We start from the raw sequence: 13,678 nt of genomic DNA, 5'->3' as shown, positions 1-13,678 counted from the left end.
AGGCATTGGGATCTTCCTGTAGCTCCCTCCCTCCCTCTGTTCTCCTCCCCTCTCTCCCTCTGCCAAGTTATATACATAGCTCTGCTCCTTGAACCTCTATGCAGCTGCCTTGCCTGCCACCAGTGGTTTGGCTGAGAACAATCTTACCTGGATAGCTTGGTTTGGCTCTTGAGAGGGAGCCCTTGACTAGAAAAGCGGGGCCTCCAGTACCCAACTCTTGTCCTTTCTCTTATTTTTTTCTCTTTTCCTCCTTTTTTTCTTTCCCTTCTCTCATTTTTTGCCCTCTCAGTTCTGAGAGAGAGGTGGAAGCAGTCTTCCAACGTCTGTTCTGCCTGCGGAGGGAGCCTCATGGGCGCCAACGACAATGAGATATGTTTCCCCAAGTCTGGGACCCTTGCTATCCATATCCTGGCATGAGGTATGGGGTCCAGATGCTGAGCTCCATTCAGCACAGCCTGCTACCTCATTCCATCATCCACAGAACAGAAGATTTAGGGAGATAACTGAGCTTATCCACCTTGCCCTCCTACAGCACCCAGGAACATGGCTCATCTTCCTCTGAGGATTCTCTATACCGAGAGCCACAGGAAAGCTTTAACCCTCAGCCCCAAGTTGCAGCAGGTTCTTGGGATATGTCTTTCTGGACAGAGAAATTAAAGATCAGTGACATATGCATAAAACGTGGGCTCACCTATCTCCCCATACCTGGACTCCTGGCACAATGTGTACTCTACAACATGCATGGATGTGTGCCATGCACACATCAAGGACATTTTTAATGCATGTGTGTACAAGTATATGAGGATAAAAAACAAGGTCCTTCAATATGTACACTTCACAGAGACAAATGTCCATGCTTACATCACCTGTCAAACGTTGGTAGTGATCATAAAATCTATGATTCCTGCAAGAATTTTTGCCCCAAGGGCTCAAGGCACCTCAAGAACATTAACTTGAATCACTATTTATAGTTGACCACAGGAAAAAAAAACTGGTTAATTATCCATAGTCCTGGGGCAGCTAGGTGGTGCAGTGAGTAGAGCACCAGCCCTGGAGTCAGGGGGACCTGAGTTCAAGTCTGGCCTCAGACACTTGACACACTTCCTAGCTGTGTGACCTTGGGCAAGTCACTGAACCCCAATTGTCCTGTCTTCCCCTCTCCAAAAACAATTATCCATAGTCATATAGGAATTTGTTGTATCATAGAATCTTTTTAGCTAGAAGGTACATTAAAGAATTCAGCTCCCTCATTTTACAGATGAGGAGATTGAGACCCAGAGAGACCAAGTGGCAAACAAGATCACATAGCTAGTCAGTGGAAGAGCTGGGAACAGAAATCAGCTGTATTAACTTGCAGTTCATTGTTCTTTCCTTTTCAAGAGGAAATGAGTTCCAGGATACAGAGCCCCTCCACAACTCCATAACTCAGCTAGCATATGCCCCTGTGCCTACCACCATTTACTGGCATCTGCAAAACCTGTGCAGAGTGGGGTGCACACATGGGCCTCCCCAGACACGTGCTTGCAGCTCTGTACATAAGCATGTGACACAAACACACACCCACACAAAGCTACAGATACACACACACACACACACACACACACACACACACACACTCCAAGGCTTGCTAGCTAGTTTCTAACACCCACCCATATTGACAACACCCAGATAGCAAAAAAAGGAGCTTCCCAGTTTTCTAAATCCTCTCAGCAGGCAGGTGTCCAGGGCCAGCTCCAGCCCATAGTTCAGTAAAGGGGGACTCAGCAGGCTACCAGGCAAAGGAAATCCAAAGAAAACCCCCACAGGTTGTCCCAAGCCAGAGAAAATCTCTGAGCTGAGACTGGAGCTATTAACCAGATTCTTCTCTCTCATTCAACTTCCCTTCCCACTCTCCCTGGCTTCAAGCTCAGGTCCAGGTAATGGAATAATTGCTGTAGGAGGAAGGCATCCCCTACAAATATATTTGGAATTATTCCCTCTTCCTGGCCTGTCTTGTCCACCTGAGGGATTCCAAACCTTCAACTAGCCTCCCCATGATCCCTGTGATATACCATGGCAAGGAGAAACTGAGAGACCCAAAGGAGTTGAGCAGAGGGCAAGCCAGCTATCAAAAGATATGCCACTAGAGTGTAATTCCTATTTACATTCCTTCCTCTCCTCTCCATACACACACATGTGAAAACCTATATAGAGTAGGCTAGGCAAATCCCATGATGCCAAACTATTATGCATTGTTTCAAGAAGCGGCAGGTAGACTTTTAACTTTTCCTTCCTTTTTTGTGAAAAATACAAAATGCTTCCACAGGCCCCTGGGAAGTTACCCTCTGATGTAGTCTAATTCATATATACCTTGGGTGAACTAATATTAGACATCTAGGCTTATCTGCTGAGGCAAAATGGTAAAAGATTTAATTTAACACTCATCTCCAACTGGGATAATGCCAGAGGACAATACGATGTAAATGGCCCTTGGGGATATATAGGAATAGAACCCAGAAATTCATGGCTCCTCAGCTTGCTGCCCACCCACATTCGTCCTGCCAGAGGACCCTCCCTGCCCCAATATTATACAGCCTCATTAGTAAAGGGGGTGACCTACATTGGGGAGGTTTGGAGAGCAGCTGCTGCAGCAGGCGCTGACCAGCTGCTGAAATAAATTAACAGTCTGAAGGGGAAATCCACAGCCAGGGTGGGGATTAGGGCACAGGATCAGAGGGCTACTATTAGAAGAGTCTTTCCTCACCATTCCCTTCAAATCCTTCAGCTCCAAGATGTTTTAACTACTTCCAGTCCTCAGGCACGCCAAAATGCCTAACTCCTTGTACCTGGGTTCTAGGAATTATGAAAGATGTGGGAGGACTATAACCCCAGTATTGAGTCTGTGCCTACTTCAGTTGGGTTTTAAAGCATGAGGGCTGACTGGTTGAATCAGTTCCACTCAATTCAACATTTACTTAACAAGTACTATATAGAAGGTACTGTGTATATGCTGGGGATATGCAGACACAAACAGTATAATCCCTGTCCTCAAAGAGCTTACATTCTGTGGCAGAGATTCCACATATATCTAGACAAGAAACACGAAGTAACTTGAGGATTGAAAAAGCACTAACAACTAGAGGGAGAGAAGAGAATCAGGAAAAACTTCTCTTAGAAAATGGCACCATAGAAAGCCATGAATGAAAATAAAGATTCTGAGGAGTGGAAGTGAGGAGGGAGAGCATTCCAGGCACAGAGACAAAAAGATTAAGTAGCTTTAGGCAGGCTAGGTGCCTTCTTCAGCTATTGAAACTGAAGCAACTTCAAAAACCCAAAAACCACCTCAAAAATGTGTTATGGACTTGAAACAGCCCCAGGGATGGAGCCTGCCAAGCCATTTGGAACCTGGAATAGGGTGCCTGAATGTACCATAGGCTTCCAAGGAGTACCCTGGGGAGGGGGGCAGGCTCCTAGTTTCACTCCTAAATCAGCTTCCCTTGGGGGTCCCAGAGTAATGGGAAGAGGAAGGTTGAGAAACTATTTAGACTACAGTGAAAAATTGGCCTCCCCCTCCTTCCAACCTCCCAGCATTAGTGATGGCAATAATGAGTGTTTTCTAGAAAACATCCTTCTGTTTGGGGGTTGAGGATGAGAAGGCTAGGGAAGATGAGAAGGATAGGGAAGCTCATCAGTGCTGCAGGGGGGAGCAAAAGTGGAAGAGAAAATATAGAGAAAAGGAGATGTTGGAAGGTGGCTCCTGGAAAAGAGATGGGATCATAGGATTTAGAGCTAGAAGGGGCCTTAAAGATCTCAGAGACTGCCCAGGGTGCATCAAAGAATGATGGGAAGTGAAAGTGGGGGAGGGGGGGCAAGAGGAAGAGGAGACCAGAAGTGGAGAGCTCTGACGTACCTGAGGTTGAGTAGACTATACAATTCCTTACAGACCCAGAGGGAGTTCAGGAAAGAGGACCAGGAGACAGATTTTCTAGCAAAACTTCTTGCCCTCAGCTCAGGCAGAGGATAAGAATGGGATACAGTTTCTCATTCATATATAGAAAGCAAAGATGAACAAAGGTGCTTTGTTCTTGGCCTTCCTATCACGACAATCTATTTCCCAACCTCCTCTCCCTCTGATTTCATTTCTTTCACCAGGTTAATCCTAGAGTTGAGATTGGCTCACAATCTCTCAGACCTTCAGTCTGAAGGGGGAGAGCTGAGACTCTTTTCCTCCCCTCCAACATACAGGCATAGACGTAGGATCGTAGAATTTAGAATCTTGTACAATTCTCAATTTACAGATGAGGAAACTGAGCCCCAGAGAAGTGAGGTACCCCATCCGCTGAATCCCACCCCAATGCAGCAGTCTCTCCCTTGACTCACACTGCTCTTACTGTGTTCTGTAACCCCACTGACTTTTTACATTGGTCAGATATCTCTGGATTAGGGAGAGGTCTCTGTGCCAATACTGGGGTTTAGGGGGATCGCTAAGGTGATTAAACAACAGGGAGATTTTTATATCCAGGGAAATGGGGCCCTACATCACACTTGGGGTGACCTAAAACCCAGAGATGAGACTGATATGGCTTCCCTGGAGTTGAGCCCTGGCACTCATCAAGAACTAAGATGTATATCACAGGCCTTTTACCATGTACCTCCAAAATCTTTTCCACACCCTGGCCACAAGATACATAACAGTTCTTGAGCAGTGGAAAAACTTTTTCTTACAAAAGCATCTCTGTGGCTGGAAAGAACAAGTAACTTCCTAAGTAGTACCTCTTCAAAACTATTACTTACCACCCAACCCCAGCTCCCTCTGTCTCAAGCCCTACATAAATTTTTTCTTGTCCCACATGAACCAGTCCCAGCAGGAGTGAAGGGGAAAGTACCCCTGAGTCACTCACTGCTGGTGGGGAGCAGCTCTGTTATGAATGAACTCCATGTGTTCATTAAGGCAGCTCAGACACTACTCCCACTCACTCACTACCTGAGTCCTGTGTTCAGGAGGGAGGGACTAAGGCTGGGGTTGGAAAGATCCATATCTAAGGTGGATGAGAGGCCGGCAAGAAGGGAAGATTTCCTCCAGTGACTCCCTTCCTTACTCCTGAAATGTCATTCCATTGGTGTCAGGTGAAAAGACCTTCACCCATTCCTTCCTGACCACACACAAGCAGCACTGGTATCATCCATGATTCCCAATCCCCACTACACTGCTTACTTACACAGAACCAGAGCTGAGGAGATGGGATGAGGGGTTTCCTCATCCTGGGCCCCAGAGATGGTTCCCAGCCAAATCTCAAGAGAAGCCAGCTCTGCCGCTTGCGAAAACCTTATTTCTCCACCCCCATCCCCAGCTTTCTTGGCTTCTCTCATTTGGCAGTTCCAGAGAGCTCCCTGCCAAATGGAGGACCCAGGCCCTCTGTGGTATAGTAGAATTTGAGGCAGAAGCTGCTACTAAATTTCTCTGCCAGCTAGACTTCTCCCACCTTGTCTTTATTTCTCTACACCTATAACCTTCACCCCACACACATACACACACCTTTCCTCTTTGATCCCCAGAGAAGTATACATGATCAGAGACACTCAGGCATTATCCAATGAACTGTGCCAGATGGATGCTTCCCCTGAAACAAAACCACTTCAGAGGGAATGAGGCCTCAGTGGCCAACTGGAACAAAACCCAACCTGAAATCAAGGGGAAAGTGGGGAACTTGAACCAGAGAAATCAGTATTGGCCCAAGCCACTCTCTTCAGGAAAGTGCCAAAAGAGCCAAATAACACTGGCAGAGACCATCTCCTGGCACTGTTTTTCCAATCCTTCTTGGTCTGCTGGGACATGAAGTTGGTCATAGCTTGACCCACTGAATGGTCTTCACAGCCTAAAGGTGGGCTGGCTCCTAGATGAAAAGACTATTTGGGATAAAGTTATGTGTCCCTTTGAACACATTCCTATATACATCACTCATATCTCCCTCTCCTGGTGGGCTAAGAGTTGAGAGCAGAGAGCCTTGATTCTGTTTCCTAGATCCTTTTATAGCCATGCCCTATCTGTTTGAGGCTTTTCCAATGGCACAGCCATATGGGTCATGTCTTGCCAGGGGAGGATTCCTCCTGTTTCAAGAGCCCAAATTCAGACCACTTAGAAACTAAAGACTCATATCCAGTGCAGCCTCCAGGGACCCTTAGAGTTCTATGGTCTTGTCTCCCTGCCTTGAACATAGTTCTATTCCTCACCTGTCCTCTCCCCCGACCCTGACCCCAAGTCTTTCCGTTTCCTCGGCATTCTCATTACCAGTCTTATCCCTCATAGCCCCCTGCCTCCACATCCATCTCAAAGCATGAGGGTCCTCAGGGCTCATTTGTGCTGGAACCTAGTGTGCAGTCTGTAACAGCTCTTGGCTGTCTCTCTCTATGCTGCAGAGACTAGTTTCTATGCCACCCAGGGCAAGCAGGGATTGCTGCCATCTCCCCTGCTCTCCCCCCTCCTCACCTCCCACAGCTGCCACTGCCACCACAAATGTGCATTCTCATACCTGTGGTGCCCATTCCCCTTTCCCCTCCCTGAAGTGTCTATCCTCCCTCTGCCCTCTGGGTGTCCAGTGGCCTTGGGCTTCACTGGTCCCAGCAGGTGTCCAAGGGCAGGAAGAAGCCATAAGAGACATAAGCGTCAGAGTATGGATAAACAGGAGAGGAGGTCATCCCCACCCCTCACCCCACCATACAGCCTTCTCCTCTGCCTCCCCAACACTTACGGTCCTCCAACTGGTCTGCAGTCTCCTCAGAACAGACAGCTAAACCTTCGAATGAAACCTTGCTGGGATCCCTGGAAAAATCCTAATGGCACCGCCAGACAGAGCCTAGTCAGAATTAATGCCAGGGTCTTCTCCGACCCACCAGCCTTTCTCACCACCCTTGCCACAGGACCAGGACACTGGCACACAGCACGCAGCCCAGGGAAGATGGAATGACGGTCTTTCAGCATGCAAGGGGGATGGGGCTCCTGGGTCAATAACAAACCGAGAGAGGGGGAGAGCGATAGAACGTGTGTGCTCAAGCGAAAGAGACCGGGCAATGGAGTGACAGCTGGGGGTACATCTGTGATGACAGCAACAGCAGCACACACAGGCACGCACAGACACACACACGCGCATGCACACACACACACCCGAGGCATACAAGGGCTGAGGATACATCCCAATCTCACCCTTAAAACGTCCACATTTTGGGTAGAAACAAGCCCTGATAAAACATAATTCTTTCCAAGACCAAAGAAGAAAGGAGCAGTTTTACCTTTCATCTTGTTTCCCCTCCCCTCTCCATGCTCCTCCACCCCCTTCATCTCTTCTTTTCTCCAGCTGTCCTTCTAATCCCTCCACCCTGCTTGTTTGGGAGAAAGGTGACCAAGCCACAAAGAACGGATCCAAGGGGCTGACTTTAGTCCACATTGAGTCTGTACTGGGGAGGAGCTGTTTCAGAGACACGCAGGAGAGAAGAAAAGCCTAAAGCCAACATTTATTTTCCTCTCTTGGACAAAGCAAGATCATCTTCCCACAGAGTCTAATTAGGGCAAGCCTCAAAGAGGTAAGGGGAGGAGGTAAGAGAAAACACATCGACCTGTGGCCAAGGGGCAGAGGCCCCTGAACCCAACAGACAAAGGCTATAGGGACACATATAGATCCAGCTACTCCAAAATAAGACCAGGGTCACAGACTGAGAGCTGTAATGCACTACAGGAATCATCAAGCCCAACCCATCCATTTCACAGTTGAGGAAACTGAGGCCCAGAGGGGTTGAGGGACTTATCCGAGGTCACACACAGGTGCTAGGTGGCAGAGATAGTACACAAACTCAAGCCTTCTGACCTTAAATCCAAGGCTTTTTCCACTGTACAACACTGCCAGGCTCTGGACTTTGTGGCCAGGACCATTGTGGCTGTTAGCAATGACAAGGCTAGAGCTGCGGGCTTTGGGCAGAAGGACAGGTATGCTACAATTGGCTTCTCATGGGTGAGTCCAGGCAGACTGGCAGCCACACAAAGCTCCAGGCTATTAAGAACCTCCAGAAATGGTGGTAGATTCCTTCATACATTTTAATTCCGGTTCGCCTCCACCTATAAACAGGCTTTATGGTGGAGAAAGGGAGGAGGGAGGATAATGGACAAAGGGGAGATCCAAGAATCTTAATTATCATCACACAGGTGTGGGGAATTTAGAAACAAACAGACTAAAGTATGCTCCTGCAAGATCAAAATAAATCAGTGAATAAACCAGAAATGCGACCCCAGAATTTAGCCTCCCATTCGTGGGCATTGATCCTTGAGAGGTGTCCTTTTTCTCCTTTTTAATACAGTCGGTGCCATATTATTGGTGTCATTGAGTCTCTCTCCTACTCCAGTTCTCCATATCTCCTAATTTTGGAATTCTAGGTCTTGGAGTCAGGAAGACCTGAGGTCAGATCTTGCTGCAGACATTTGTACTAGGTCTGTGACCCTTGGCAAGGCACTTAACCTCTCTTTTCCTTGTTTCTAAAATGGAGGTAATACTAGCATCTACTTCACAGGGTTGCTGTGAGGATCAAATGAAAGACGCTAGCTATTATTATATGGAGATGTCCATCAATAAGCATTTATTAAGTGCCTACTATGTGCTGGGGGCAGCTAGGTGGCACAGTGGATAGGGCCTGGAGTCAGGAAGACAACTTCGTGAGTTCAAATCTGACATGGGCAAGGTACTTAACCCTGTTTGCTTCAGTTTCCTCATCTGTAAAATGATCTGGAGAAGGAAATGGCAAACCACTCCAGTATTTCTGCCAAGAAAACCCCAAATGGGGTCACGGAGAGTCAGACACGACTGAAAAATGACTTTAAAACATGCTAGACACTGTGCTAATGTTGGGGATACAAGGAAAGACAAAGACAATCCCTCCTTCCAAGGAGTGCACAATCTAATGGCTGAGACAACAGACAAACAAATATGAAATATAAATATTATAATATATTATTATAAATATTATAACATAAGTAAGCAATATACAGGATAAATTAGGGATAATCCACAGAGGGAAGGCACTAGCATTAAAGGGGATCAAGAAAGGTTTGTTGAAGAAGGTATTATTTTGGCTAAGTCTTGAAGGAAGCCAGGGAACCCAGGGGGCAGAGATGAGGAGGGAAAGAATGCCAGGCTTGGGGACAGCCAGAGGAAATGCCCCGAGTCAGAACATGGAGTGTCACGTGTGAGGAACAGCCAGGTCTGTGTCACTGGATCAGAGTATTTTGAGCCAAGGGAAGGGGGAGAATGGGGGGGTGGAGTAAGGTATAAGAAGACTGGAAGGGTAGGAAGCCAAACGAAGGATTTTATATTTGATCCTGGAGGTAATTGGAAGCCACTAGAGTTTATTGAATAGGGCAGGTGACATTGTCGGAACTGCAATTAGGAAGATTAATTTGACAGCTGAGTGGAGGATGAACTGTAGTGGGGAGAGGTTTGTGGCAGGGAGATCAAACAACAGGCTATTACAATAGTCCAGATGTGAAGTAATGAGGACCCAGACCAGAATGGTGGCAATGTCAGAGGAAAGAAGGGGGTATATATAGAAGATGTTTTGAGGGTAGGATCAACAGGACTTGGCAACAGATTGGATGGAAGGGGTGGGCTAGAGGGAGAGTGAGAGAAAGGGAGAAGTTACAGATGACATCTGGGTTGTCAGCCTGTCAGGTTAAGAGGATGATGGTGCCCTCAACAGTGATAAGGAAGTTCTAAAGGGCAGAGAATTTGGGAGGAAAGATAATAAGTTCAGTTCTGGACATGTTGCATTCAAGATGTCTATGGGAAATACAATTACAAAAATACAAAATACAAATATACCCAAAAATACAAATCTCAAAAGATGTCTAATAAGCAGCTGGAGATGTGAGGTTCTGAGAGCGATTAGGGCAGAGAAGTATGTAGATATGAGAATCATCAGCAAAGAGATGATCACTGAATCCATTTGAGCTGTTGAGATCACTCAGTCATATAGTATAGATGAAGAAGAGAAGAAGGCCCAGGACAGAGCCCTAGGGAACAGTGTTAGCAGATGTGACCTAGATAAAGATCCAGCAAAAGAGACTGAGAAGGAGCAGTCGGACCGGTAGGAGGAGAACCAGAATAGATTAGTGTCACAAAAAGCTAAGGAGAAGAGAGTAATTAACAGTGTCAAAGGCTGCAGAGAAGTCAAGAAGGATGAGGATTGAGAAACAGCCACTAGATGTGGCAATTAACTGTAGAAAGTGCAATTTTGGTTGAATGAAGTTAGAAGCCAGATGGCAGGGAGTTAAGAGATTGAGAGGAAAGGAAATGGAAGTATCAATTGCGGGCTGGCCTTCTCAAGGAGAATAGCCACAAAAGGAGAGAGAAAGATAGCTAGTGGGGATGGATGGATGGATCAAGTAGGGGTTTTTTTTGAGGATGAGGGAGACATGAAAATGTTTGTAAGTAACAGGGAAGCAGCCAACATACACGGAAAGATTGAAAACAAGTGAGAAAAGTAGGGAAAAGTGAGTAGGAAACAAATGAGAGAGGGGGGAATCTGCTAGAGAAGATGGAATAGGATGGGATCACTTGGGAAGAGTTAACCTTGGCAAGAAAAAAGGCCATCTCCTCTTTGTGTGAGACAGGGATGAAGGAGGAGATAGTAGAGAAATAGCATCTGAGTAAAGTGAGATGTGGAGGAGGGGAGAAGAGGGAGTCTCAGTGAATGGTCTCAATTTTTTTTTAGTGAAATGTGAAGTAGAGATCTCACCTGAGTGGGTAGGAGAAGGAAGATGGGAACTGGGATGGCTAATGCTCCCCTTAAACTAAGATATTCCACCACTTCATATTCTCTGTTGAATTGTATAATTTGGTGGTTTATAATGTAGCTAGAGAAAGAGACGAGTAGATAATGGAGGGATATAAGGGATTCCTTCTCAGTCTTATCTGCTTCTTGGCATGTGTATCAGTCTTTTCAGAATCTATCATATCCCCTATACCTCTACCATTCTATATCCCTGAAGACTTGAAGTTTCCTACCTCAGTATCTTTGCTCATGTTCTTCACAGTATCTCAGAACTTGAAGGTGTCTTTAAAATATTTGAACATGGCTCAATATTCCCCTAAATATTCTTTTCTCTGAGTTAAACATTCCCTCATGCTTCAGCAAATCCTCGAGGCTCTTCACTATCCTGGTTGTCCACCTCTGGACATGCTCCAACTTATCAATATCTTTTCTACAATGTGGTGTCCAGAATTAACCCCAGTGCCCCAGATGTGGTCCGACAAGGACAGAGTTCAGCGGGACTATCCTGGGAGACTCTGCTCATTCTTATCACGGCCTCCATTCTCTCCATCAATCAGTACTTTCTCAGGTTACCATCCCAACCTTGGCTACACTCTCCTACCTTCCCAATCTTGATTCCTTGGTGAACTGGTTTAGAGTGAACTATCCATTACTCTTGAATTCTTCTCTTTCTTGTCCTATCAGTGCTCATGCCTTGCCACATCCTGGCTTATTCCCACCATCTGCTTCTTTTGCTTCTATTCATGTGCTTTTGGATGGAGCTAGAATCCATGCAACCCTACTGACTGGGTCCACTACAAATTTGTTATTTAATCTCAAATGAGCCTTCATTGTAGCAAGGCAATCCTTCTGTTTTTCCCTAACTGATCCTCTATACCACTCAACGCAGCAGCTGCTCCAAACCTCCTCCTCTCTCCTTAAGCCTCCTGCTGTATCACCTGCCCCTACCTTCTCACCTGGGAATTTTGTCTCATACATCACAAAAAAATGAGGCCATTTACTGAAAGCCCTGTGTTCTTTTTCTCTCTTCATCTCACACCCTCCTGACATCCTCCTCCACTGTTTCCTCCTTTATTCTAGTCTCAGAAGAAGTAGCCCTCACTCCTTGCCAAGGCCAAACTCTCTACAAATACCACTGGTCTCTTCCCCTCTTGTCTTCTCCAGTAGGCTGCCTCTGTTATTATTTCCCTTCTCTGTCTCCAGACTTTAATCTCTCCCTTTCTGCTAGTCTCTGCCCTGCTGCCTATGAACATAACCAATTCTCCCTCTACTATTATTGAATAGGGCAGGTGACATTGTCAAAACTGCAATTAAGAAGATTAATTTGATAGCCGAGTGGAGGATGAACTGGAGTGGGGAGAGGTTTGTGGCAGGGAGATCAAACAACAGGCTATTACAATAGTCCAGATGTGAAGTAATGAGGACCCAGACCAGAATGATGGCAATGTCAGAGGAAAGAAGGGGGAAGAGAAGGGAGATCCTTAGGGGGGGAAACCCTCATCATCCTCAGCTAACATCCCATATATCTCTCCTCCCCTTCTCAACTAAACTCCTATAAAAAATACCATCTAGCTCAGTATCTCTACTTCCTCTCCTATCTGCTTATATACATGCTCTGAAATCTGGCTTCTGACCTTATCATTCAACTGAAACTGCTCTGTACAGTTATGAACCATTAAGTGACAAATCGAATGGCCTTTCCTTGGTCTTCGTCCTTCTTGACTTCTCTGCTGCAGTTCGACACTATCAATGACCTGCTACCTCTAGATATCTCTCCTCTCTGCAGTTTCATAACACCGCTCACTCTTGATTGTCTTCCTACCTGTCTAGCCATTCTTCAGCCTCCTTTGCTGTTGGTGTAACCCAGCTTTTGGTGTTCTGGGCTCTCTTCTCTTTTCTCTCTAAATACTCTCAGTGATCTCATAGCTCCCATGAGTTCAATTCTAAATTCTGCAGAGATGTGTGTGTGTATACATATATACATATATATGTGTGTGTATAATGTATGTTATATATGTATATTTTGTGTATATATATGTACACATATATACATACATATATACATGTGCATATGTGTGTGTATCCAGTCTCTACTGAGCTCCAATTGCTTGTTAGACTTTTCTAATTAGATATTCCATAGTGCTTAGCACACTGTCTGGCACATAGCAAGCATTTAATAAATTCTTGTTGGTGGACTGCTTGTGATTTCCCTAAGTTGTAGACACCATGTCTCTCTTAAGTCAGCCTAAAATTACATTAACTATTTTGGCTGCCATGACATATTGTTGGCACATAGTGATCTGGAAATTCATGCACACTCTCAGATCTAGTTCAGTTGAACTCTTATCTAATCATGCCCTTCATCTTGTGCATGAAGATGATTTTTTAAAGTCAGTGTGTAAGATTTTACATTTATCACAAATAAATTTCATCTCACTAGATTCATCCCAACATTTTAATATTGACATCATTTTGGATCCTGCCTTTGTCATCCAATGTGATAGTCATCCTTCCTAACTTTGTGCTGTCTGCAAATATGAAAAGTATTCTATCTATGCCTTTACTAAGTCATTGATTTTTTTAAAAAAAAAAAGAATGTTCACAAACACAAGGACAAAAAAGATCCTGGCTTGATCCACCGGAGATCTTTTTCTAAGTCAGTATTAAACTATTAGCATTAAAACATCTCCAGATCTGATTGCAGATTCCCCTAAACAAAAGTCAAAAAAGAAGGAAAAACACAAAAGTCAAGTAATGACAATAACTATAATGAGGGAGAGCGGCTCATTTATATCAATATCCTAGAGGTCCAGCTACGTAGTGACCACTGATTTTACCTAACTGTACTACTGTCCAGCCCATCTCTCTCTGTCTTGCCCACAAAAAT

At 45.4% G+C, this 13,678-nt stretch overlaps 1 protein-coding gene across 1 annotated transcript in view; it reads left to right on the top strand.

Moving 5' to 3' along the window:
* Positions 1-13,678, top strand: part of CACNA2D4 (calcium voltage-gated channel auxiliary subunit alpha2delta 4) — a 159,910-nt gene that overhangs the window by 83,410 nt on the left and 62,822 nt on the right. The gene's annotated exons all lie outside the window — the stretch shown is intronic.

This window comes from Trichosurus vulpecula, chromosome 5 (genome assembly GCF_011100635.1).
Source record: "Trichosurus vulpecula isolate mTriVul1 chromosome 5, mTriVul1.pri, whole genome shotgun sequence".
In the NCBI taxonomy this organism is placed as follows: Eukaryota; Metazoa; Chordata; class Mammalia; order Diprotodontia; family Phalangeridae; genus Trichosurus; species Trichosurus vulpecula.
This window is presented reverse-complemented; position numbering and strand designations above follow the sequence as displayed.